The sequence below is a fragment of the Saccopteryx leptura genome, chromosome 1 (genome assembly GCF_036850995.1).
Source record: "Saccopteryx leptura isolate mSacLep1 chromosome 1, mSacLep1_pri_phased_curated, whole genome shotgun sequence".
Taxonomy (NCBI): domain Eukaryota; kingdom Metazoa; phylum Chordata; class Mammalia; order Chiroptera; family Emballonuridae; genus Saccopteryx; species Saccopteryx leptura.
The window spans coordinates 314187778-314210487 of record NC_089503.1 but is presented as its reverse complement, the minus strand read 5'-3'; the positions used below and the strand labels follow the sequence as shown (position 1 = coordinate 314210487).

The following is a 22710-nucleotide window of genomic DNA, read 5'->3' as shown; positions in this document are numbered from 1 at the left end:
TTTTTTTTTTTTGTATTTTTATGAAGCTGGAAACGGGGAGAGACAGACAGACTCCCGCATGCGCCCAATCGGGATCCACCCGGCATGCCCACCAGGGGGCGATGCTCTGCCCCTCTGGGGCGTCGCTCTGTCGCGACCAGAGCCACTCCAGCGCCTGGGGCAGAGGCCAAGGAGCCATCCCCAGCGCCCAGGCCATCTTTGCTCCAATGGAGCCTCGCTGCGGGAGGGGAAGAGAGAGACAGAGAGGAAGGAGAGGGGGAGAGGTGGAGAAGCAGATGGGCACCTCTCCTGTGTGCCCTGGCCGGGAATCGAACCCGGGACTTCTGCACGCCAGGCCGACACTCTACCACTGAGCCAACCGGCCAGGGCCCGTTGGGTGTTATCTTAAAAATTAGTTCCAATTTGCAAATGGCTGAATTTTAATGTTACGATTCTTTGGCAAAGATCGGAGTAAAGGTGTTTCTAAGCACGTACCCAGAAACCGCTATATTTGAAATATCATGGTTGTAGATTTGCAGTTATCCTAAAGGTGTGACCTGTGTTCCGTGTGAGAGTGGGTGGCCAGTTCCTTGGGAGGGCAGCTCTGAGATGGAGAAACTAGCATGGACCCCCAGCCTGTGTGGCACCTGGCAGGGGGGCTTCAGGCCGGGAAAGCCACAGATCTTCTGTTCCCAGAAAGAGCTATGACAATCAACAACCACAGGTGGCTAGAAATACTGAAGGCTTCAGGTGTCACTGGAGGAGAAATGCAGAGAGGAGCTGGGCTCAGATGGGAAGGACAAGGCTCCTTGAGGCTGCAGTCCTGTGAGAGAGGAGAAATTAATCAACCTTGAAATTTGAATTGTGCCCCCGTGAGAAATTTAGGTAACCTTCAAATAAATCAGTTATGGCCAAGTATTGTACATAGTATTTTTATTAAAAATTTAAAATCTAGCCCTGGCTTCGAAACCCACCAGATTTAGCATTGTTATTTTCTGTTACTGCCCTTGTTAGATGAGAGTTAGGGTCCAGGAGTGTCATGCTGTGGGGACATGGCTCTTCCCCTGGGTTGTGTTGCATTGAAACCCTAAGGGCCCAAGATAGAGATGAGCATTCAGTGTGGGCTTTCAAATGTGTCTGTACCACCAGCCATCTGATACCCATGCTCTTCTGTCCCAAATGCCTTCCCGTCCTTCTTCATCATAAGGGGGATGCCCAAGTTCTCCAAACTGGGTGTTTATCACCATGGCATTAATGTTTCTTTTGGGCTGGTGGAGTCCTCTCTTACAGGTTAAATGCCACGTTAAGCTACTGCATTCAGGTTTCCAGCGAGCCATCTCAGGTACATGTGACATCCTTTGTCTTATTGTTAAAATCACCACTTTTTCTGCCCAGCTTCAAATCCTAACCCTGCCCTTTACCCTGCCCACATCCTCTGTGCCTCCACCTCCGTTCTTGCACGTGGATGCTGGTGGTTTAGGGCATCCTTCGTTGGGTTGCTGAGAGAATTACATGAGTCCAGTACCCCAGGGGTCCCTGGCAGAGCAGACATGGTGGAGGTGGGAATCAGGCCGTGAGTGGTAGGCAGAGTGGTGGGCAGTGGTGGGAGGTGCTCTCAGGCTCTCAGGGCTGCAGACAGCTTCAGAGGCAGCCCTCCCAGGAAGGAGAGAAGGGGCGTGACAAAAACCATGCTGTGCCTAAGAAAACTGTACTTGAACATGAGTGAGACGCCCCCAGACACTCTGAAGTATTTAGTGGAGAGGGCCTTGGAGATACTGCTAGTGGGGCCCAATTAAGGCATTAGTGTGCCGCCATCGTAGCCCCACTTTGGCTATGAGGCTGAGGAAGCCTAGGGAAACGAGGTGGGGGGTGGGTGGATGCCTTTTGGATTTTGGTTGTCTGGAGGTCTGCCTCCTGGTGGGCCAGCCCAGCAGAAGGCCTGATGCCAGGTAAAGCTCCCCTGATGCCAGGGCCAGATGCACGACTTGTGGACCCCAGTGGGCAATGAAATGCCGGCCTCTTATTCAAACAGCAGGAAAAAGTGCTGCTGAAGATACTAACAAAAATTTTTTTCCTCCCCTGCTGGGAGCTGAGCATGATAGCCCCCAGCCACCAGCACAATGCCGTCACCAGCCTGGACAGAGGGCAGCAGCAGGCTGGGGTGTGGAGGGGGGCTGGGAGCAGATGGCTGACATGTCAGTCCCAGGAGGCAGTGGGAAGCAGGACTGCCTGTTAGCTGGGGTCCCTAGCCCTCAGATGCCCATTATCCCATTAGATTTCACTTACAAAATGCACATTTAAAGGTAAAATTGGCCTGACCAGGCAGTGGTGCAGTGGGTAGAGCATCGGACTGGGATGCAGAAAGACCCAGGTTCGAGACCCCGAGGTCGCCAGTTTGAGCGCAGGCTCATCTGGTTGAGCAAAAGCTCACCAGCTTGGACCCAAGGTTGCTGGCTCGAGTGGGGGGTTACTCGGTCTGCTGAAGGCCCACGGTCAAGGCACATATAAGAAAGCAATCAATGAACAACTAAGGTGTCGCAACAAAAAACTGATGATTGATGCTTCTCATCTCGCTCCGTTTCTGTCTGTCTGTCCCTATCTATCCCTCTCTCCGACTCTCTCTGTCTCTGTAAAATATAAATAAATAAATAAAGGTAAAATTGTTAAGGATTTCAAGACAATGACCACAGAGCCTGAAACCCTAAATACAGGGCCCTTCTGAGCATGGTTCTGTGCAACCCTCCTGGTTGCATGACTGTGAACCTGGCCCCCTACCCCTCCCACAGCCCCTCTGTCTCAGCACCTTGTGAATGCCTCCCTCGTGGGATAAAAACCTGCACGCTGTAAGCAGAGGGGCCAGAAATATAACTGAAAATATTCTATAACTGATTCTGTCTTGCTCACAAGTTCCCACTCCTGATAAGGGCAGTAAGGAAAAAAAAAATTAAAACATGAACCTGCTAATCACAAAGCTAACTCAGTTTCTTCAGGCCTCAAACACTCCTTCCTCGTTAACTCAGATGCATCAGGGTAACAGTTTACATATGTTCAGGTTTAGGTTCTCTGTCAGGGCTCATCTACACTCCTTCCCAAGACGAGGTCCTGGCTCCGACCTCTAAGACATGTGGCTGAGTGGTTCCAAGCCTCCTGTCCTGGTGCCCACTGAGTGGCCATCCAGCCTGGGCAGCCCCGTGTCCTGGTGCCAGGCTCATCTGGGGTCTTCCCATTGCTGTGTTGACCCTGCAGAGGGAACAGTGCCCTCAAATCTGCTCTCCTGTCTCTCCCTACCTGATGGGAATGTCCCCAAGTCACATCCTCCGACCTGTACCCTGCTTATGATCCCAGTCCTCCAGACTTGATTATCATTTCCGAAAGGGGAGCCTTTGAAATAGCAAATCCTTTTCTTCTCTGAACCAAGCTCTGTTTCAAGACGTCTCGTGTGCATTCAGAGTCGGTCTTGACACTAAAAGGTAAAGGGTCCTTTTTCTCTTATGTTCCTACTATGAAAATCACAATCCTCCCAGAGGCAAACAGAAGTCTCTGGTTGAATAAGAGGAGGAAAAAATTATTAATACATTAAAAATGCATGCCTCTTTTACCTCTGACCTAGCATTTACTACAAATGTATTAAGATTATCTACTTATCTGTCTTCCCAAATAGAGTGTAGATTCTTAAAAACAGGGGACAAATATCACTCATTTTCTATGTCAGGTACCTAAATATGGTGCCTGGCACTTTATGGGGTCTCAGAAACAGCCAGGCCGGTGTGTGGGTGGACAGTTGGAATTGACAGATGGATGGACGGGTGGATGCATAGGTAGGTGGCTGAGAGACTGGTAGTGGCGGAATGAATGAATGGATAGATAAAAAATCTTCAAATAAGTCCTGGCCGGGTAGCTCAGTTGGTTAAAGCATCGTTCTGAAGTGCAGACGTTGCTGGTTTGATCCCTGGTCAGGGCACATATAGAAAAAGATGTTCCTGTCTCTCTTCCGCTCTCTCCTTGCCTCTCTAAAATCAATAAAATAAACATTAAAACACATAGCCCCCCACACAAATCTTCAAACAATAAACCTAGAAAACTTCTGTTTATATCTTTTTGCCCAAAACTGTGTTACACACCACCCTGAGACGCAGGGGAAGTTAGGAGTATAGTATTGTAGTTGTGGTAATTTTAATTAAAAAAAAATTTTTTTTTTTACAAGGACAGAGAGAGAGTCAGATAGAGGGATAGATAAGGACAGACAGACAGGAACGAAGAGAGATGAGAAGCATCAATCATCAGTTTTTAGTTGCGACACCTTAGTTGTTCGTTGATTGCTTTCTCATATGTGCCATGACCACGGGCCTTCAGCAAACTGAGTAACCCCCCGCTCGAGCCAGTGACCTTGGGTCCACGCTAGTGAGTTTTTTGCTCAAGCCAGATAAGCCCGCGCTCAAGCTGGCAACCCCGGGGTCTCGAACCTGGGTCATTCCGCATCCCAGTCCGACGCTCTATCCACTGTGCCACCGCCTGGTCAGGCAGTTGTGGTAATTTTAAATGGGGCATACTATCATCATGAATGAAATTATGGTTCTACTGGAAAGGAAGAAGGGCAGCGTGGATAATGGGCATGCCATAGACAGTCACAGTCAGAGGAGTTGCATTTTAGCAGAACGTGGCAGGATGCATGAGGGGAGGAGTGTTTTGAGCTCAAGAAACAGCCTGTACAAAGGTGGGGGGGGGGCAAGAGAGCTCATGGCAGGTGCAGGGAATGGTTGCAGGAAGTTCCATATGCGTGTTAGTCTGTTGCTGCTGCTACACCTGGATAGAGGAGTCTGTAGAGAGGATTTGTGTTTCAACTCAACTGGCAAATAAACATTGCATTACAGGAAGTTTCTTATTAGCATTCACTTTAAAGAGATTATCCCTACTTTTGCCTGCTCCATCAATTGCTGAGGGCTGTATATTGTGATATTTTTCTATGATGGTACATGTGGCAGCCACGGACAGGTGCCACTCAAGTTCCCCTCCAAAGGGACTGGCTGCAGGGATTGTTGGCTAAGAGCTTCCAACTATGACACTTGCAGAACCACTGGGAATTTAGCACCAAAATCACATCTGTACCTCCCACCTCCCTGGGCTGCGCCAGCCAATGACTAATCACCAAGGTGGGAACTAGAGTGGAACCATTACTGTCCCCTGCAAGAATGCTGTCCAGCTAGGGCTAACTTGTCCTGAGTTTTAAATTTCATTATTTACACTGTTTATTTCTAGAGTTCTCTTTGGAGCTATTTATTTATTTATTTTAATTTTTATTATGGGAAAAATTTCAAATGTATATAAAATTAGAGACAAGAAAATAAGAAACCCCTATGTACTTATTATTCACCTTCAACAAGTATCAACCCATTGTCCATCTTGTTTTAGAAATATTCCTTCCCACAGCTCACCACCATGAGATTGTTTTGAGGTGAATCTCACCAACACCACCGCATGTCATCTGTAAATACTTTTCAAATCTGTCTTTTCTTATTTTTATAATGTAGTGTTATTTTCTTGAGTTTGAATTTTCTTTTGGTATATAATCATTATCAACATTCTTATTTAGATAGAGTCTTAGGGCTCTAACATTCCTGTCTCTGCTGTGGTTTGCTGCCCTATTCGAGATGACCTCTTTCTTCACGTGTACTGGGATTTGATATTGTGAGCTCATCTTTGGATGAGCTTTGTTTATTCCTCTGTAATTTCCTGCTACCTGAATTTTAAGATTGTCCTTCTAAGGCCATTTTGCATCTGCTTTTACCAGGTGGTTTAGGGTTATCACCAGCCTGGGACCAATTTTTTCCTCTTGACGTAAGAATCCAAGACCATGCATGCAATGTAAATTTGGACCTCAAAATGCAGACATGCAGTTTGCATTTTTCAGAAGATCCTTATTTTAAGTCACCATTGCTCTTGTCTGTGCTATGATGGACAAGCTCCCTTGTTATTCCCCTGGGCCAGGGGATGGGTTTCCTAGCCTACCCTTTCACCTACCGAGTAGCCTTCAGAGGAGCCTGGCTTTGCAAGGAGTCCACTTCAACTCTCTACCTCCTGTGACTAGAGGTCTTATCTCTGGTCTCCCCATCTCATCTCAACCTAGAGGCCAGAGCCAAGGCTTCTGGTACACCCTCTGAGGTAGCTATAGGGTCAAATCATGTGATTCCCATCCTGGTATTCCCTTCTTTGTTCGGGGCCCTGGGGATGTCCCTTTCTTGCTTGTGAACTCAGCCATGCAATACAATTTTCAAGTGTAGTTATAGTTTACTATGCATTTCTACATTTTTGTAGGAAGAGCTTTTTCACTTTATCCCAGTCAAGAGTTTGTTAGAGGCCCTGGCCGGTTGGCTCAGCGGTGGAGCGTCAGCCTGGCGTGCGGGGGACCCGGGTTCGATTCCTGGCCAGGGCACATGGGAGAGGCGCCCATTTGCTTCTCCACCCCCCCTCCTTCCTCTCTGTCTCTCTCTTCCCCTCCCGCAGCCAGGGCTCCATTGGAGCGAGGATGACCCGGGCACTGGGGATGGCTCCTTGGCCTCTGCCCTGGGCGCTGGAGTGGCTCTGGTCGCTGCGGAGCAGTGCCCCGGAGGGGCAGGGCATCTCCCCTGGTGGGCGTGCCGGGTGGATCCCAGTCAGGTGCATGCGGGAGTCTGTCTGACTGTCTCTCCCTGTTTCCAGCTTCAGAAAAATACAAAAAAAAAAAAAAAAAAAAAAAGAAAGAAAGAAAAGAGTTTGTTATAACCAAGTCCCCTTTATTGTGAAAGCTGACCTGACCAGGTGGTGGCGCAGTGGATAGAGCATTGGACTCAGAGGACCCAGGTTCGAAACCCTGTGGTAGCCAGTTTGAGCGTGGGCTCCTTCAGCTTGAGTGCCGGCTCATCAGCTTGAGCACAGGGTCGCTGGCTTGAGCATGGGATCACAGACATGACCCCATGGTCGCTGGCTTGAAGCCCAAGGTCACTGGTTTGAGCTCAAGTTCTCTGCTTGAGCAAGGGGTCACTCGCTCAGCTATAGCCACCCCCTCGCCGTCAAAGCACATATGAGAAAGCAATCAATGAACAACTAAGGTGCTGCATGAAGAACTGATGGTTCTCATCTTTCTCCCTTCCTGTCTCTGTCTCTCTCGCTAAAAAAAAAGAAAAAAGAAAAAAAGCTGGTTGAATTTGCTTTTGTTTCTTACAATTAAAAAAAGAAAGCTAACTGATACAGTTAACATAGCATAATGCCCCAATCAGACACCTACCCTGGGGCCACGGCAGAGGCTCACCCATTCTCTCTGGTCCTTGCCTTGCTAAGGACTTTGGGTTTGAATGGACCACCTGCACTAAGAGGGGGCAGGTCCGCTCACAAACCCTGTTCATGGTGACTGCACTTCAGTCACCCTATAAAGCCTCTGAGGACAGAGCCTCCCCCACCACCCCACCACCCCGTGTTTTTTTTTGTTTTGTCTTTCTTTCTTTCTTTCTTTCTTTCTTTCTTTCTTTCTTTCTTTCTTTCTTTCTTTCTTTCTTTCTTTCTTTCTTTCTTTCTTTTGATTCTGACAAGCTGTGGCTTTTGCTTCATGAGATATGGAGATAGTGGTCTGTGCTGTTCCCATTTTGCAGGAACTTCAGAATTCTGGATTTGCTTTCAGAATTCTGGATATAGCCTGTCAATTTTTATTATAAATCAGCTGCATTCCTCTGTAGCACTGCTGCTAAATAGCCAGCCAGAAAAAAAAAATAGCCCAAGTGCTCAAAGCCCAGTTCTTTTCCTGTCAAGAAAGAAGAATCTAAGAAATGGAGTAAATTTCACCCTGTCATTGCCACAAATGTTTAACCCTTGGCACAGTTGCTGCTGTGTTGTGCTTATGTTCTGGGCTTGATGAGGGGCCAGGCCAGGCCCCTATCAGAAACCCTGCTCAGAAGGTTTCTTTTGTAGGGTGATGAAATGTTCTAAAATTAGACTATGACGATGATGCACAACTCTGCAGATATGAAAAAAAAATTGAATTGTACGTTTGAAGCAGGTGAGCTTTATGGTATATACATTAAATCTTGATAAGGCTATTTTTTTAAAGTGCACAAAATTATTTGGTAGAAAAGACCTGCTTGGGTACTTAAGCCCTGCTGTGACCTGGTCCTCCATATGACCTTAACCTTCGGCAAGCAGCTCCTCCCATGTACACTCTGTTCTGAGCACCCTGACTTTGCACAGACCACCTCCTCCCCCTGGGACGCTCCTGCCACTGACCCTTGTGATCCCATGGGGTTGAGCTCCAGTTTGGCTTTCTCCAGGAAGTTTTTCTGACCCTCTGTGAGTCCCGCCGTATCCTGGCTTACCTGCCACGGCTCTGGCCACATGGAACCGATGGCACCAGTTTTTCAGTGTCTTGGTTTCTGCTCTCTAGTTCCTGTCTTGGTGCCCGGCACCTTGAAAGGTGCTCAATGTTTCAGCTCGACCCAGCTGGTGCCATGGGTCTCCCTATGGAATCTGTGCCCTCTACAGAGGGTAGGCACTCAGCCAGTAAGCATGTAGTCAGCGGAGCTCATGAACTACAAACCGTGTGGCTGGAACCCCTCCTGCGTTCCTCGTTAGTGTTTTCTTAACCTCTGATTTAGCAATCACCAATGAGCAATTTTGCAAGATCCACCTACCTTGTCTTCCTGGAATGCTTTTCTGAGGTACCTTTCCCTAGGGTGGGAAAAAACCGAGGGATGGCATGCACTAACTGAATGAAAGAGGAGGGGGAAAGGCCAATTAACACACAGCTAAGGGAGAATTATTTCTCCTATCAACTATAAAAACTGACAACTTCATCAGAAAATGAGCCGGGGGCCACAGAGCTGGGTGAGGCAGGTGGGGAGAAAAGCCTGCAGCTTCCATGCAAGTGGTACAGACGTCTGAGGGCAGAGACTGCTGTCTGGAGTCCAGGAAACGCTGGGGCATCCAAAAGCCTCGCCCTGGGAGGCGCACCCCGTTGTCCCACCTTGCCCCTGCTCTCTGAGCTAGTCCCCAGGCAAGAGGACTAGCATTGTTCAGGCTTTATCCCTGAAACTCAGAGCTCTGACTCTCCTAGGCTTCTCCCTATGCACTCGTTCCTTCTGACCTTATCATGAAAGGAAGCCACGTGATGTCTATTTATGGGAGCGGCATGGTCTGGGGAGAGGAGGCTCACAGTACGTGAAGTCCAAGCACTGATGAAATTGCTCTGGCCTCTGGATCCCTCCATGCCATGAATGAATAAGCGGGGGTGGGGGCAGGGCACTGAAATCAGACTCCAGTGTCATCTGACAGACAAGCTCCTTCTTGAGTGCCACACAGGTAATTTGCTCTATAAATCAGAGCTTGTAAAGCAGATAGGAGTTAATAGAGCTCAAGCTCAATGGCTTTAATCTGAGAGGCAGCGCAGAGAGAAAAGATGGGGAACGAACCCTCCTTGCGGCTGGTCGGGAAGATGTTTATTAGCTTTTAAAAATAAAGCCATCCACTTTCTACTTTTGCTGGAAGAGAGGTGGCCAATGAGACAGAGACAGCAGATGAAGGGAAAGGGACCTAGGGCGAGAGCAGGTTGGTTGTTTTCGTTGCGAACACAATGGCGGGTACTTGGGGTGGTATTTTGTGTACAGTTCTGGGCTGCATCCTTCCTGGCACACAACGGTGAAAGATAACAACCAGGAACAGGTTCAGTAACTAAGAGCATCAACCCCTCCCCGAGGCATCTATGTGCCCATCACGGGGACGAAGGACCTGGGACAGTGAGGCAGTACAGGGACCCTCATTTCTCCAGACATTTGTCTTCCACAGATGTGAAGAGAGGAGGGGCAGAAGTCTCGGGAGGAGCAGAATTCCGGGCCGGCTCTGTTGGAGGTGATAGTTCTAGGGTTATGCTTTCTTTTTCCCTTGAAGATTTTATTTATTGATTTTACAGAGAGAGGAAGGGTGGAGGAGAAGTAGTTGCTTCACTCTAGCTGTTCATTGGTTGCTTGTCATATGTGCCTTGACCCAGCAAGCCCAGGGTTCCGAATCAGTGACCTCAGCGTTCCAGGTCGATGCTTTATGCACTGCGCCACCACAGGTCAGGCTGTGGTTTTCTGAATCTCCCCCAACTGCTTGTGAACAGGGATTGCCTGAGCAGGTCTCATGTCAAAAATCTTTCTGCTTTTTTTAACGTTTCCATTATAGTAGGTAGAATAAGGCAGTAAACTTAAGGCCTTTCATACCCAAAAATGAATTCCAGATAAAATCAGTAAATTTGGGTATGTTCGTGGATGCCATGGCCTCAATGGGTTATTCAAAGGCGTCTTTCAAGGTTCAATGTTGGTTTTTGAGGTTATCAGAAAGGAAATTCTAGCTGCTTACCCCAAAAGACATGTGTCTTAGCCATAAAACAGACCAATATGTGTCCATGGTTGGTTCATGACTTCCTCCTCCACACAGTGATTCGGGGACCCACACCCTTCCCATCTTTGGGCTCTACTACCCCCGAAGGCTTCATCCAGCACTGTAAAGGGAGAGACCAGAGAAATAATATTTGCTTTTTAACTATATTGGCTTGGAAGTGGCATACAGTACTTCTCCTGGCCCTTCATCAGCTAGAACTGTTCATATCGTCTCCCTAGAGTGAAGGACAACTTGTAAACTTTCCAGCAACACCTCTATGCTGTTGAGGGGAGGAGCATGATTCTTGGTAGGTAGCTGTCCTTGTCTCCTCCAAACATCTCTTGTTGCCACTTTTAAAAAAATGACCCTTCGCCCCTAGCCAGTTGGATCAGTGGTAGAGCATCGGCCTGGTGTGTCCTGGGTTCAATTTCCAGTCAGGGCACACAGGAGAAGCGACCATCTACTTCTCCACTCCTCCCCTTCCCCTTCTCTCTCTTTTCCTCTCCTGTAGCCATGGCTCAATTGGTTCCAGTGAGTTGGCCTCAGGTGCTGAGGATGGCTCCTGGCCTCTGCCTCAGGCACTAAAACAATGGCTTGGTTGCTGAACAATGGAGCAAGGATCCCAGATGGGCAGAGCATCGCTTCCTACTGGGCTTGCCGAGTAGATCCCGGTCAGGGCGCATGCAGGAGTCTGTCTCTCTGCCTCCCCTCCTCTCACTAAAATAATTTTAAAAAATGAATAACCCTCTACATAGAACTAAAGATGGAAATGTATAGGAATTTGTGGGATGCAGGTACAGGGACGTGAAAGGAAAGTATTTAGCACGAAGTGATTACATTTGAAAAGAGGAAAGTCTGAAACCAGGAACTTAAATTCCTACAAGAATCTGGAAAAAGAACAAAATAAACCAGAAGGAAAGAAAGCAACCGCAGGAAAGAAAGGATACAGAGTAGAAATCAATAAACTTGAAAACAGGGAAACAGTAGGAATCAATGAAATGAAAAGCGGTTCTTTGAAAAATAAAATAAAATAAAATAAAATATATAAACCTCTAGAAAGTCTGACAAGGTAAAAAACAAGAGGGAAAATACAAATCACCAGTATCAGGAATAAAACACGGAGTCTCACCACAGTTCCTATAGCCATTAAAGCATCATGAAGGAGGACTACGAACAATTTGTATTCATAACTCAGTAATTTTGATGAAATGGACCAATTTCTTGAAAACCACAGACTACCCAAACTCAACTAAGATGAAGTGCATAATCTGAAAAGTCCTATAACCATTAAGGAAATTGAATTCGTAATTGAAAACATCCCATTTTTAAAAAGTCTCTAGGTCCAGGCAGGTTCAATAGAGAATTCTACCAAACATTTAATGAAAAATTAACACCACTATTACACAATCTTTTCCTGAAAATAACAGAGGAGAGAATACTTTTAAACTCATTTTATGAGGCCAGTATTACCCTGACATCAAAACCAGACAAAGATGGCATGGGAGAAAGAAGTCCACAGACCAGTATTTCTCATGAATTTGGAGAAGTCCTTAGTCAAATGCTAATAAAGCAAATCCAGCAATATACAAAAAAAGAACTATGCAGAAGTGGGGGGGAGCAGGTTTATAGTTGTGAGTCCCACTGTGCCATTGTGACTTTCTTTTGAGTTAATAAAGCTATTATAATAGTCATGACCTGTGTGTCTTTTTCCATACAAACAACTGTAAACCTACTTTTGCCTATGCTGTATACCAAAACCAAGTAGGATGCATTCTACATATGTAGGTTGTCTCAATATTCAGAAAATCAATGAATATAACCCACTATATCAACAAGCTAACGATGAAAAATCATATAGTCATATCAATTAATATAGAAAAGACATTTGAAAAAATCCAGCACCCACTCATGATTTTAAAACCTTAAAAATTCTCACCTGACCAGACGGTGACGCAGTGGATAGAGTGTCAGATTGAAATGCAGAGGACCCAGGTTTAAGACTCCGAGGTCACCAGCTTGAGCATGGACTCATCTGGTTTGAGCAAAGCTCACCAGCTTGGACCCAAGGTCACTGGCTCGAGCAAGGGGTTACTTGGTCTGCTGTAGTCACACAGTCAAGGCCCATATGAGAAAGCAATCAATGAGCAACTAAGGTGTTGCAACGAAAAACTAATGATTGATGCTTCTCATCTTTCTCCATTCCTGTCTGTCTATCCCTATCTATCCCTCTCTCTGACTCTTTCTCTGTTTCTGTAAAAAAACCCAAAAACCAAAAAAATAAAAAAAACCCAAAATTTTCAACGAACTGGAAATAGAGAGCAATTTATTCAACTTCATAAAGAGCATCTACAAAAAGTCTATAGCCAGACCCTGGTTGGTTGGCTCAGTAGATAGAGCATCAGCCTAGTATGCAGCTATCCCGGATTTGATCCTGGGTCAGGGCACACAAGAAAAGCAACCATCTGCTTCTCCACCCCTCCTGCCCCATCTTCTCTCTCCCTTCCCCTCTTGCAGCCAGTGGCTCTATTGGTTCGAGCATCAGTCCCAGGCACTAAGGATAGCTTGGTTGGTCTGAGTGTTGGCCTCAGGCACTGAAGATAGCTCAGTTGATTTGAGTATTAGCTCCAGACAAGGGTTGCTGGGTGGAATCCAGTTGGGGTACGTACAAGAGTCTATCTCTCTATCTCCCCTCCTCTCACTTAAAAAAATCCTTTCAAATTTCCCTTTTGACTTCTTGTTTGGCAAATGGGTTATTTAGAAGTGTGTTATTTAGTTTCCAAGTATTTGGTTCATTTTCAGAGGTCTCTCCATCATAAATTTGTAATTTAATTTCATGTGGTAAGAGGGCATACTTTGTATGACTTTAATCCTTTTAAATACACTGAGCGCAGACAGCAGTATGGTGACTACCAGAGGAAAATGGGGCTGGGGGGCTGCAGGAGAGGGTAAAAATGGAGATAAATGGTGACAGAAAGAGATGTGATTTTGGATGGTGAACGCATAATACAATATACAGATGATGTATTATAGAATTGTACACCTGAAATCTATGCAATTTTATTAACCAATGTCATCCCAATACATTCAATAAAAATTTTAAAAAAAATTAAAAATAAATAAATGGACTGAGATTTAGCCTGACTATTATCTATCTTGGTAAATGTTCTGTGTGAACTTGAGAAGGATGTGTAATCTGCTATTCTTGGGTAAAATGTTGTGTAAATGCCAGTTGAGTCAGGTTGGTTGATAATATTGTTCAAATCTTCTAAACACTTACTGGTTTTCTGTTCAGTTGTCCTATCAATTATTGAAAGACAGGTATCCAAATCTTCAACTAAGTTGTCAACTTGTTGATTTCTTTTCGCAGATCCCTTAGATTTTGCTTCAAGCACTTTGAAGGTCTATTATTAGGTATATAAACATTTAAGATTGTTATGTCCTCTTGATGAATTGACTCCTTTATCATTATTATATACCTCTTTTTTTTTTTTTTTGGCAGAGACAGAGAGAGTCAGAGAAAGGGACAGACAGAAATGGAGAGAGATGAGAAACATCAATTCTTTGTTGCAGCTCCTTAGTTGTTCATTGATTGCTTTCTCGTATGTGCCTTGACCGTGCAGGCACATTTTTTTTTTTTGGTGGCAGAGACAAGGAGAGTCAGAGAGAGGGACAGATAGGGACAGACAGACAGGAACGGAGAGAGATGAGAAGCATCAATTCTTCGTTGCACTTCCTTAGTTGTTCATTGATTGATTTCTCATATGTGCCTTTACAGCAGACCAAGTAACCCCTTGCTCAAGCCAGTGACCTTGGATCTAAGCTGGTGAGCTTTGCTCAAACCAGATGAGCCCGCGCTCAAGCTGGCAACCTCGGGGTCTTGAACTTGGGTCCTCCACATCTCAGTCCGACGCTCTATCCACCGCGCCACCGCCTGTTCAGGCTATATACCTTTTTTATCCCTGGTAAATATCTGTTGCTCTAACATCTACTTGGCCTGATATTAATATAGTCACTCCAGTTTTTATTTTTTTATTTTTTTAAGAAAGAAAGAGAGACAGTAGAGCGTCAGCCCAGCGTGTGGAAGTCCCGGATTTGATTCCCGGCCAGGGCACACAGGAGAAGCGCCCATCTGCTTCTCCACCCTTTCCCCTCTCCTTCCTCTTTATCTCTCTCTTCCCCTCCCACAGCCAAGGCTCCATTGGAGCAAAGTTGGCCCAGGTGAGGATGGCTCCATGGCCTCTCCTCAGGCACTAGAATGGCTCTGGCCACAAGGAAGCAATACCCCAGATGGGCAGAGCATCGCCCCTGGTGTGCATGCCAGGTGGATCCCAGTCGGGTGCATGCGGGAGTCTGTCTGACTGCCTCCCCGCTTCTAACTTCAGAAAAATACAGAAGAAAAATAAAAGAAAGAAAGAGAGAGAGAGACAGGAACGGAGAGAGATGAGAAGCATCAAATTGTATTTGCATTACTTTAGTTATTCGTTGATTGCTTCTCATATGTGTTTTGACAGGGTGGGGATGGGGGGCAGAGCCAAGCCAGTGACCCCTTACTCAAGGCAATGACCTTTAGCTTCAAGCCAGTGACCTTGGGCTCAAGCCAGTGCCTACTGACTGTCTTTTTTTTTTTTTTTGGTGGCAGAGACAAGGAGAGTCAGAGAGAGGGACAGATAGGGACAGACAGACAGGAACGGAGAGAGATGAGAAGCATCAATTCTTCGTTGCACTTCCTTAGTTGTTCATTGATTGATTTCTCATATGTGCCTTGACTAGGGGGCTACAGCAGACCGAGTGATCCCTTGCTCGAGCCAGTGACCTTGCGCTCAAGCTGGTGAGCCTTGCTCAAACCAGATGAGCCCGCACTCAAGCTGGCGATCTCGGGGTCTTGAACCTGGGTCCTCCATATCCCAGTCTGACACTCTATCCACTGTGCCATCACCTAGTCAGGCCCGACTGACTTATACTGTATAGCTTAATTTCAGAAGCAGCACCCATCAGTTCTGCTATGTTATTCCACTTCTGTGACACTCTAGAAAAGGCAAAAGGAGGACAGGCCGGGGTGGCTGAGGGCTTTTGGAAGGACTGACCATGAAGGGGCAGAGAAGGGAATGTTTGGGGGCAGAGGAGTGTTCTCTATATTGACTGTGGTAGTGATTGAATGACTATGGACATTTGTCAAACCCCAGAGAACTATATAAAAAAGAGTAAATTTGTGTGTAAATGTTTATTTATTTTATTTTTTTGTATTTTTCTGAAGCTGGAAACGGGGAGAGACAGTCAGACAGACTCCCGCATGCGCCTGACCAGGATCCAACCGGCATGCCCACCAGGGGGCGATGCTCTGTCCCTCCAGGGCATCGCTCTGCCACAACCAGAGCCACTCTAGCGCCTGAGGCAGAGGCCAAGGAGCCATCCCCAGCGCCCGGGCCATCTTTGCTCCAATGGAGCCTTGGCTACGGGAGGGGAAGAGAGAGACAGAGAGGAAGGAGGGGGGGGTGGAGAAGCAAATGGGCGCTTTTCCTATGTGCCCTGGCCGGGAATCGAACCCGGGTCCCCCGCACGCCAGGCCGACGCTCTACCGCTGAGCCAACTGGCCAGGGCCGACTGTGTGTAAATTTTTAAAAATTTATTTATTTATTTTGAGAGAGGAAGAAGAAGAGAGAGGAAAACACCAATTAGTGTTCCACTTATTTATGCATTCATTTATCCCTGACTCAGGACAATGCTCTAACCAACTGGGCTATCCCACCAGGGCAATTAAAAAATTTTTAAAAAAGTTTTATTTATGGATTTTAGAGAGAAAGAGAGAGAAAGGATGGGTGAGGAATGGGAAGCATCAACTTGCTTCTTGTATGTGCCTTGACTGGGCAAGCCTGGGGTTTCGAACTGGCCACCTCAGCATTCTGGTTGATGCTTTATCTACTGCGCTACCACAAGCCAGGCTTTAAATACATTTTTTTTTTAAGTTAAAAAAGAAAAACCCTCATTGTTTCCAAATAAAAGAAGATGAAATTTAGGGATTTGGGAATCAATTGAACGTCATCATTTTGTAGGTTTTAAAAAATTATTATGATTATTTTAATTTTAAATTTTTATCAGAGAAGGAAAGAACTGCTATTCAGTGAGCACCTTACTGAGACGTAGTGAGTAGCCAGCACCTGCTGGAACCTCGTGTGTTTTTTCATTTAGTCCCAACAATGTCAAGAGAGCAGGATTATTATCCCCACTCTATAAGTGAATAATCTGAGTCCAGCGAAGTGAATTACATCCAAGTCAAAGGAAGATGACAGAGTAGGGATTCAAACCTCATCTGCAGAGTTCAAAGGGTATCTTGCTCTTTTCTGTTCTCTAGACTCTTCACATGGTTATGTGGCTTTACAATAAATAAAAGGTTTCTTTACTTTCCTCCTATAGCTCCTTGTTGTAAAAGGGTGTGCTCCAACCATGGCTTCGAAGGGGTTAAAGTTGCTTGCTTGCCTCCTCTTAAGGAGAGTCACCGTCTTTGAAAGTGAGCCTTGCTTGCTTTCTTTATTCAGTGTATTAGTTTCCTAAGGTTGATATAACTGAGTACCACAAACTGGTGTCTTAAAATAACCGACATTTATCCTCTCACTGTTCTGGAGGTTAGCAGTCCAAAACCAAGATGTCAGCAGGCTGGTCCTGCTGAGGGTTCCAGGGAAGGAACCTTCCCTCTAGCTTCTGGTGGCCCTGGGCAGGCCTTGGCTTATAACTACATCACTCCAGCTCTGTCTCCATCTTCACATGGCCTTCCTGCCTGTGTCTCAGTATGTCCCCTCCTCTTCTAACAAGGGCACCAGCCACTGGATTTAGGGCCCATCCTAAATCCAAGATGATTTGATCTCGAGGTGAAAGGAACTAATTATATCTGCAAAGACCCCTTTCCTAAAAACGGTCACGTTCACAGGAACAGGAGGTCAGTCCTTGAACATACCTTTTTGGGAACATGATAAAACCCACTACATTCAGTAAGACTTCTTCGATGGGGCAGAGGCAAGCTGGAGCCCTGGTGCTCACTGGTGGCCCTGTAGGCTTCTCTGTCCTCTGCTGTCAACCCTAGTCCCCCAGCAGGGCTCTGCCCTCTCTCCTCTGTCACTTTGGGGGAGGGTGCCGGGGAGGTGAGCTAGAGGTGCCACTTAGCAGCAGAGAATCACAAATTCACTCTTCCTAGTAAACCCTGCTACTTCTCTGTCCTTCCTGCTTCTAGCAGTTTCCCCTGTGCTGTCCCGGATTAAACAAGCTGACAAGAAGAAACGTGAGGGAGGTGATTATGGATTAGAAAAGCCCCTGACAATTTACCCTCTTATAGGGTACTTCTAGTTTGGGTCAGTCCAGCATCCTCCCCTGCCCCCAATGCCCTCCGCTGCCCCCAGCTGCCCACCCCCAAGAACAGCTTTGATGTTCTTGTGGGAACTCCTGTCCTCCTGAGGTCCTGTAGTTGGACAAGGCTGTCCGGAGCCCAGCTCCTCCCTTTGGCTTCTTCCAGCTCCCTGCGCTCTGCCTCCTCGCCCATAGCAGCCCCTTTTCCTTCTCCACTGCAGATCTTTGCTCTCCTGCAGCCTTGCCTGGTCCTGTCCTGATTTAGCTGACCAGCCAGGGGCCAGGTGCAGGCTGGAGCTGCCCACATGAGCCTGCCCACCAGCCCAAGCAAGATGCATTCAAGTAGAAAGGATAAGGATACCTGATTGCAGGAAGAACAAACAAGCCCAGATTCCCAGGGAAGCTCTATGCTTTGTGTTTTTTTGTTTGTTTGTTTTTGTTTTTTGTATTTTTCTTAAGTTGGAAACGGGGAGGCAGTCAGACAGACTCCTGCATGCGCCCGACTGGGATCCACCCGGCATGCCCACAAGGGGGCAATGCTCTGCCCATCTGGGGTGTTGCTCTGTTGCAACCAGGGCCATTCTAGCACCTGAGGCAGAGGCCATAGAGCCATCCTCAGCGTCCAGGCCAACCTGCTCTAATGGAGCCTTGGCTGCGGGAGGGGAAGAGAGAGATAAAGAAGAAGGAGAGGGGGGAGGGGTGGAGAGGCAGATGGGCACCCCTCCTGTGTGCCCTGGCCAGGAATCAAACCCGGGACTCCCACACGCCAGTCCGACGCTCTACCACTGAGCCAACCAGCCAAGGCCTTTGTTTGTTTTTCTAAGGATTTTATTTATTCATTTGAGAGAAGAGAGAGAGAGAAGGCATACACAAAGGGGGAGGAGCAGGAAGCATCAACTCCTATATGTACCTTGACTGGGCAAGCCCAGGGTTTTGAACTGGCAACCTCAGCTTTCCAGGTTGATGCTTTATCCATTGTGCCACGACAGGACCGATTTTTCTTCCTCTTTCTTTCTTTCTTTCTTTCTTTCTTTCTTTCTTTCTTTCTTTCTTTTCTTTCTCTCCTTCTTTCTTTCCTTTATTGTAGTGAGGAGAGATAGAGAAAGAGAAGGGGGGTAGGAACAGGAACCATCAACTCCCATATGTGCCTTGACCAGGCAAGCTCAGAGTTTCGAACTGATGACTTCAGCATTGCAGGTCGACACTTTACCCATTGCTCCACCACATGTCAGGCTTAATTTATTATTATTATTTTAGATTTTATTTATTCATTTTAGAGAAAGGAGAGAGAGAGAGAGACAGGCATAGACAGAGAGAGAGAAGGGGGAGGAGCAGAAAGCATCAACTCTTATATGTGCCTTGATCAGGCAAGCCCGGGGATTTGAACAGGCGACCTCAGTATTCCAGGTCGACGCTTTACCCACTCGCTGCACCACCACGGGTCAGGAAGGCTCTATGCTTTGTATGTTTGCAGGGTCAGAAGAGGGAGGAAGGGTGCACGTGAGCTTGAGGGTGCAGACTCCTTTGGGGGAAGGGTTGGGGTGGGAAGGTGCAGGTAGTTAGCTTTTTCTTTATAGATCTTTTTTTTTTTTTTTTCCTTCTGTATTTTTCTGAAGCCGGAAACGGGGAGAGACAGTCAGACAGACTCCCGCATGCGCCCGACCAGGATCCACCCGGCACACTCACCAGGGGGCCACGCTCTGCCCACCAGGGGGCGATGCTCTGCCCCTCTGGGGCGTCGCTCTGTCTCGACCAGAGCCACTCTAGTGCCTGGGGCAGAGGCCGAGGAGCCATCCCCAGCGCCCCGGCCATCTTTGCTCCAGTGGAGCCTCGGCTGCTGCGGGAGGGGAAGAGAGAGACAGAGAGGAAGGAGAGGGGGAGGGGTGGAGAAGCAGATGGGCGCTTCTCCTGTGTGCCCTGGCCGGGAATCGAACCCGGGACTTCTGCACGCCAGGCCGACGCTCTACCACTGAGCCAACCGGCCAGGACCTCTTTATAGATCTTTGATGATTGCATTTGCTGAGCTCTGATCTCACACTGCCCCCAGTATCCCTCATTGGGTGACTTCTGTCCAGCTCTGTTCTGCCTCCTTCCTCACCCTTGGAGTTTCAGGACTTCCTTCTGAGCCCTGGTCCAGGGTCCACTCCTGCCACCTGGCTCCTTGCCCCTGACACCTGCAGGTCTCCATTTCATGGCCTCTGCCTTTCCTGTTACTTGACCGACCTATGCCCACCCTTTGTCAGTAACTTGTGAACTTGGCACAGCTTCTTAGAGTCCATCTGCTTCTCCACCCCTCCCCATCTCCTTCCTCTCTGTCTCTCTCTTCCCCTCCCACAGCAGCCGAGGCTCCACTGGCCGGGGCGCTGGGGATGGCTCCTCGGCCTCTGCCCCAGGCGCTAGAGTGGCTCTGGTCGCGACAGAGCGATGCCCCGGAGGGGCAGAGCATCGCCCCCTGGTGGGCAGAGCGTGGCCCCCTGGTGAGCGTGCCGGGTGGATCCTGGTCGGGCGCATGCGGGAGTCTGTCTGACTGTCTCTCCCTGTTTCCGGCTTCAGAAAAATACAGAAGGAAAAAAAAAAAAGATCTATAAAGAAAAAGCTAACTACCTGAGTCCCCCTGATACTGGGGGCAGTGTGACATCAGAGCTCAGTCCCAGCTCCCTTCTCTGTAAACATGGGGAGCTTCCAACCCCACAGGGTTCTGTGCTCAAGGGGAAAAATGGTTGAAAAAATGCTTGTGAATCTGTGATTTGCTACCAAATGAGAAAGCGTACTTATTATGTGGGATGCAGAACACTTAACCAGCGCTCAGTCAATCCCCTTTAGTGTCAGGAAGGCTGAGCAGAGGGGCCATGGGATCCAGGACAGAGATGCTACCTTATTCCCTGACCCCTCCTCACCTCCCCTTGCCCTTCCCACCTGACCTCCAGGGGCACGGATCCCCACCCAGTGTGGACAGGTTCCCCAAGAGCAGTCAGCCTATCTTTTGTCCTTCACCCAGGCTCTGGCAAAGGGAGAGAGCCAGGAGCCATTGGGGCTGGGAGGGAGGAGCATGGGGGAATAAAGGGGCCAGCTGAGAGCAGAGCGTCCGCCCAGTGTCATGTCGGGGTCCACATTGATACATTGCCAGGGTGTGACACATATAGTCTTGCAGGAGTCAGAACATCCCTAAATCGCCACATTTGCAGAAAATGGATGGGAAAATGGATGAAAAGCAGATCAAACAGGCGTTTGATGCCAGCATGAAGGGGAGCGGGTCCAGCATGATGGAGTTGGAGGCAAAGTGCGGGCTGGAGTTCTGACAGCTGGAGGCGGAGTCTTCCATCATCCATCAAGCCTGAAAGGAAAAATGAAAAGAGGGCTCCCTGTCTCTCCTTCTTTGAGCCTGGCTGTTGATGTGGCATGGGCTGGTGGGCAGAGGGCCCAGGGTGTGCAGGGACAGGTGCAGGCCAGGGCAACAGAGTTCTGGGGGCTGGCCTGCTGCTTTATCAGTTTAGAATTTGGCTCAAATGCCTGATTCAGAAAAAGTGCTGCTTCTTCACACTTGGGGAGATAGATTAGCTCCCAAAACTGGGCTCCTGGGGCCACTCCAGCAGAACCGTAAATGGCACCACCCAGACAGAAGGTGGCGGTTACTAGGGAGGATAGCCTTGCACACAGCCATGTCCTTCCTCAGTTCACAGGCACTTTTCCACTCCTAGTGGTCTTTTCTCTCCATTTTTCTTTTTTTGAGAAAGAGAGAGGCAGGGAGAGAGACAAGAACATGGAGCTGTTCCTGTATGTGCCCTGACCTGGGAATTGAACCGGCAACCTTTGTGCTCTGGCACAATGGTCCAATCAACTGAGAACTATCGACCAGCACTTAATTTTTTTATTTATTGATTGATTGAGACAGAGAGAGGAAGGGAGAGAGACGGGAGGGGGAAGGGAAGCATTCATTTATTGTTCCACTCAGTCGTGCATTTGTTGGGTGCTTCCCGTGTGTGCACTGACCAGGGATTGAACCTGCAACCTTGTAGTTTTGGGACAACACTCAACCAACTGACTGAGGTAATTGACCAGGGCCTCCATCTATCTTTTGAGGCAGGAAAATATGAACCTCTTTCCCCTCACCAATAATAAATGTGAGGCTCAGAGGTCCTCACGACTTGTCCACACCCCACAGATAGGAAGTGGCAGGGCTGGGCCTTGAACCCAGATCTCCTACCTCCAAGTCCAGACTCAGGTTCCTCTAAGGCACAGGCCACCCTACCTGGAAGGCTTGTTTTGAAGACTGGGCCTTCTGAGCAAAATAAAAAACCAAGAAGGACTTTGGCCCCTGCATCCTCTTTGGGGCACTTTCTCTGAAAGGACCATGGCCCCATCTGCCTGGGCATGCCTGCTAACTCAGTGCCATTCAGTCAGAACAAACTCTGTTCTTGCCACTGAATATCTGTATGTAATTGTAATGTGTTCCCACAGTCACGCGTTTCTGAGAAGTTTGCAAGTGTGAGACAAACGTCTTCATTCATCAGCGGGGGCGTACCCTCTGAGCCTCCTCTCTGAGAGTTTAACCTTAGTTACATCTCTTACCACCCTGATGCCCGTCTTCATTCATCAGCGGGGGCGTTCCCAGAAGGCATGAGTGGAGAAGAGTGAGTCCAGTGAGCATGATGGAGAAAGAGTGAAATGTCTTGCTGACTTGAGGGAAATATTGGCATTAACAAGGATGACGCAGACCTCCTAATGCGTGCAGTGAGGGCATCCAGGCTACACTGTGTAACAGGTGTCAACCATGCAAAGAACATTTATTTATTTTTTTAAATTTATTGGTTGATTTTAGAGAAAGAGGAAGGGAGACACACACACAAACACACACACACATATACACACACACACAGAAACATTGATCTGTTCCTGCATGTACCTGACCAGAGATCTAACCCACAACCCTGGCACATTGGGACAGTGCTCCAACCAACCAAGCTATCTGGCCAGGGCATGAAAGGAGCTTTTAAAGTTGGTCCCTGCATTGGAAAA

General features: G+C 47.6%; 1 protein-coding gene and 1 long non-coding RNA gene across 3 annotated transcripts in view; one reads left to right on the top strand and one right to left on the bottom strand.

Annotated features, from left to right (window-relative positions):
- Window positions 1-401: 401 nt before the first annotated feature.
- On the bottom strand, window positions 402-9068 carry LOC136389457 (uncharacterized). 2 transcript variants are annotated; one of them, XR_010748307.1, is made up of 3 exons: window positions 8634-9068; window positions 3292-3519; window positions 402-802 (listed from the first exon to the last, which is right to left on the bottom strand). It is a non-coding gene; the product is annotated as an uncharacterized lncRNA (long non-coding RNA). The 2 variants fall into 2 exon arrangements; XR_010748308.1 differs by lacking the exon at window positions 3292-3519.
- Window positions 9069-10647: 1579 nt separating this feature from the next.
- Window positions 10648-22710, top strand: part of NFAM1 (NFAT activating protein with ITAM motif 1) — a 58357-nt gene continuing 46294 nt past the window's right edge. Inside the window, exon 1 of the mRNA XM_066361279.1 lies at window positions 10648-10666. The gene's annotated coding sequence lies outside the window, so the exon portion shown is untranslated. The remainder of the gene's footprint in view (window positions 10667-22710) is intronic.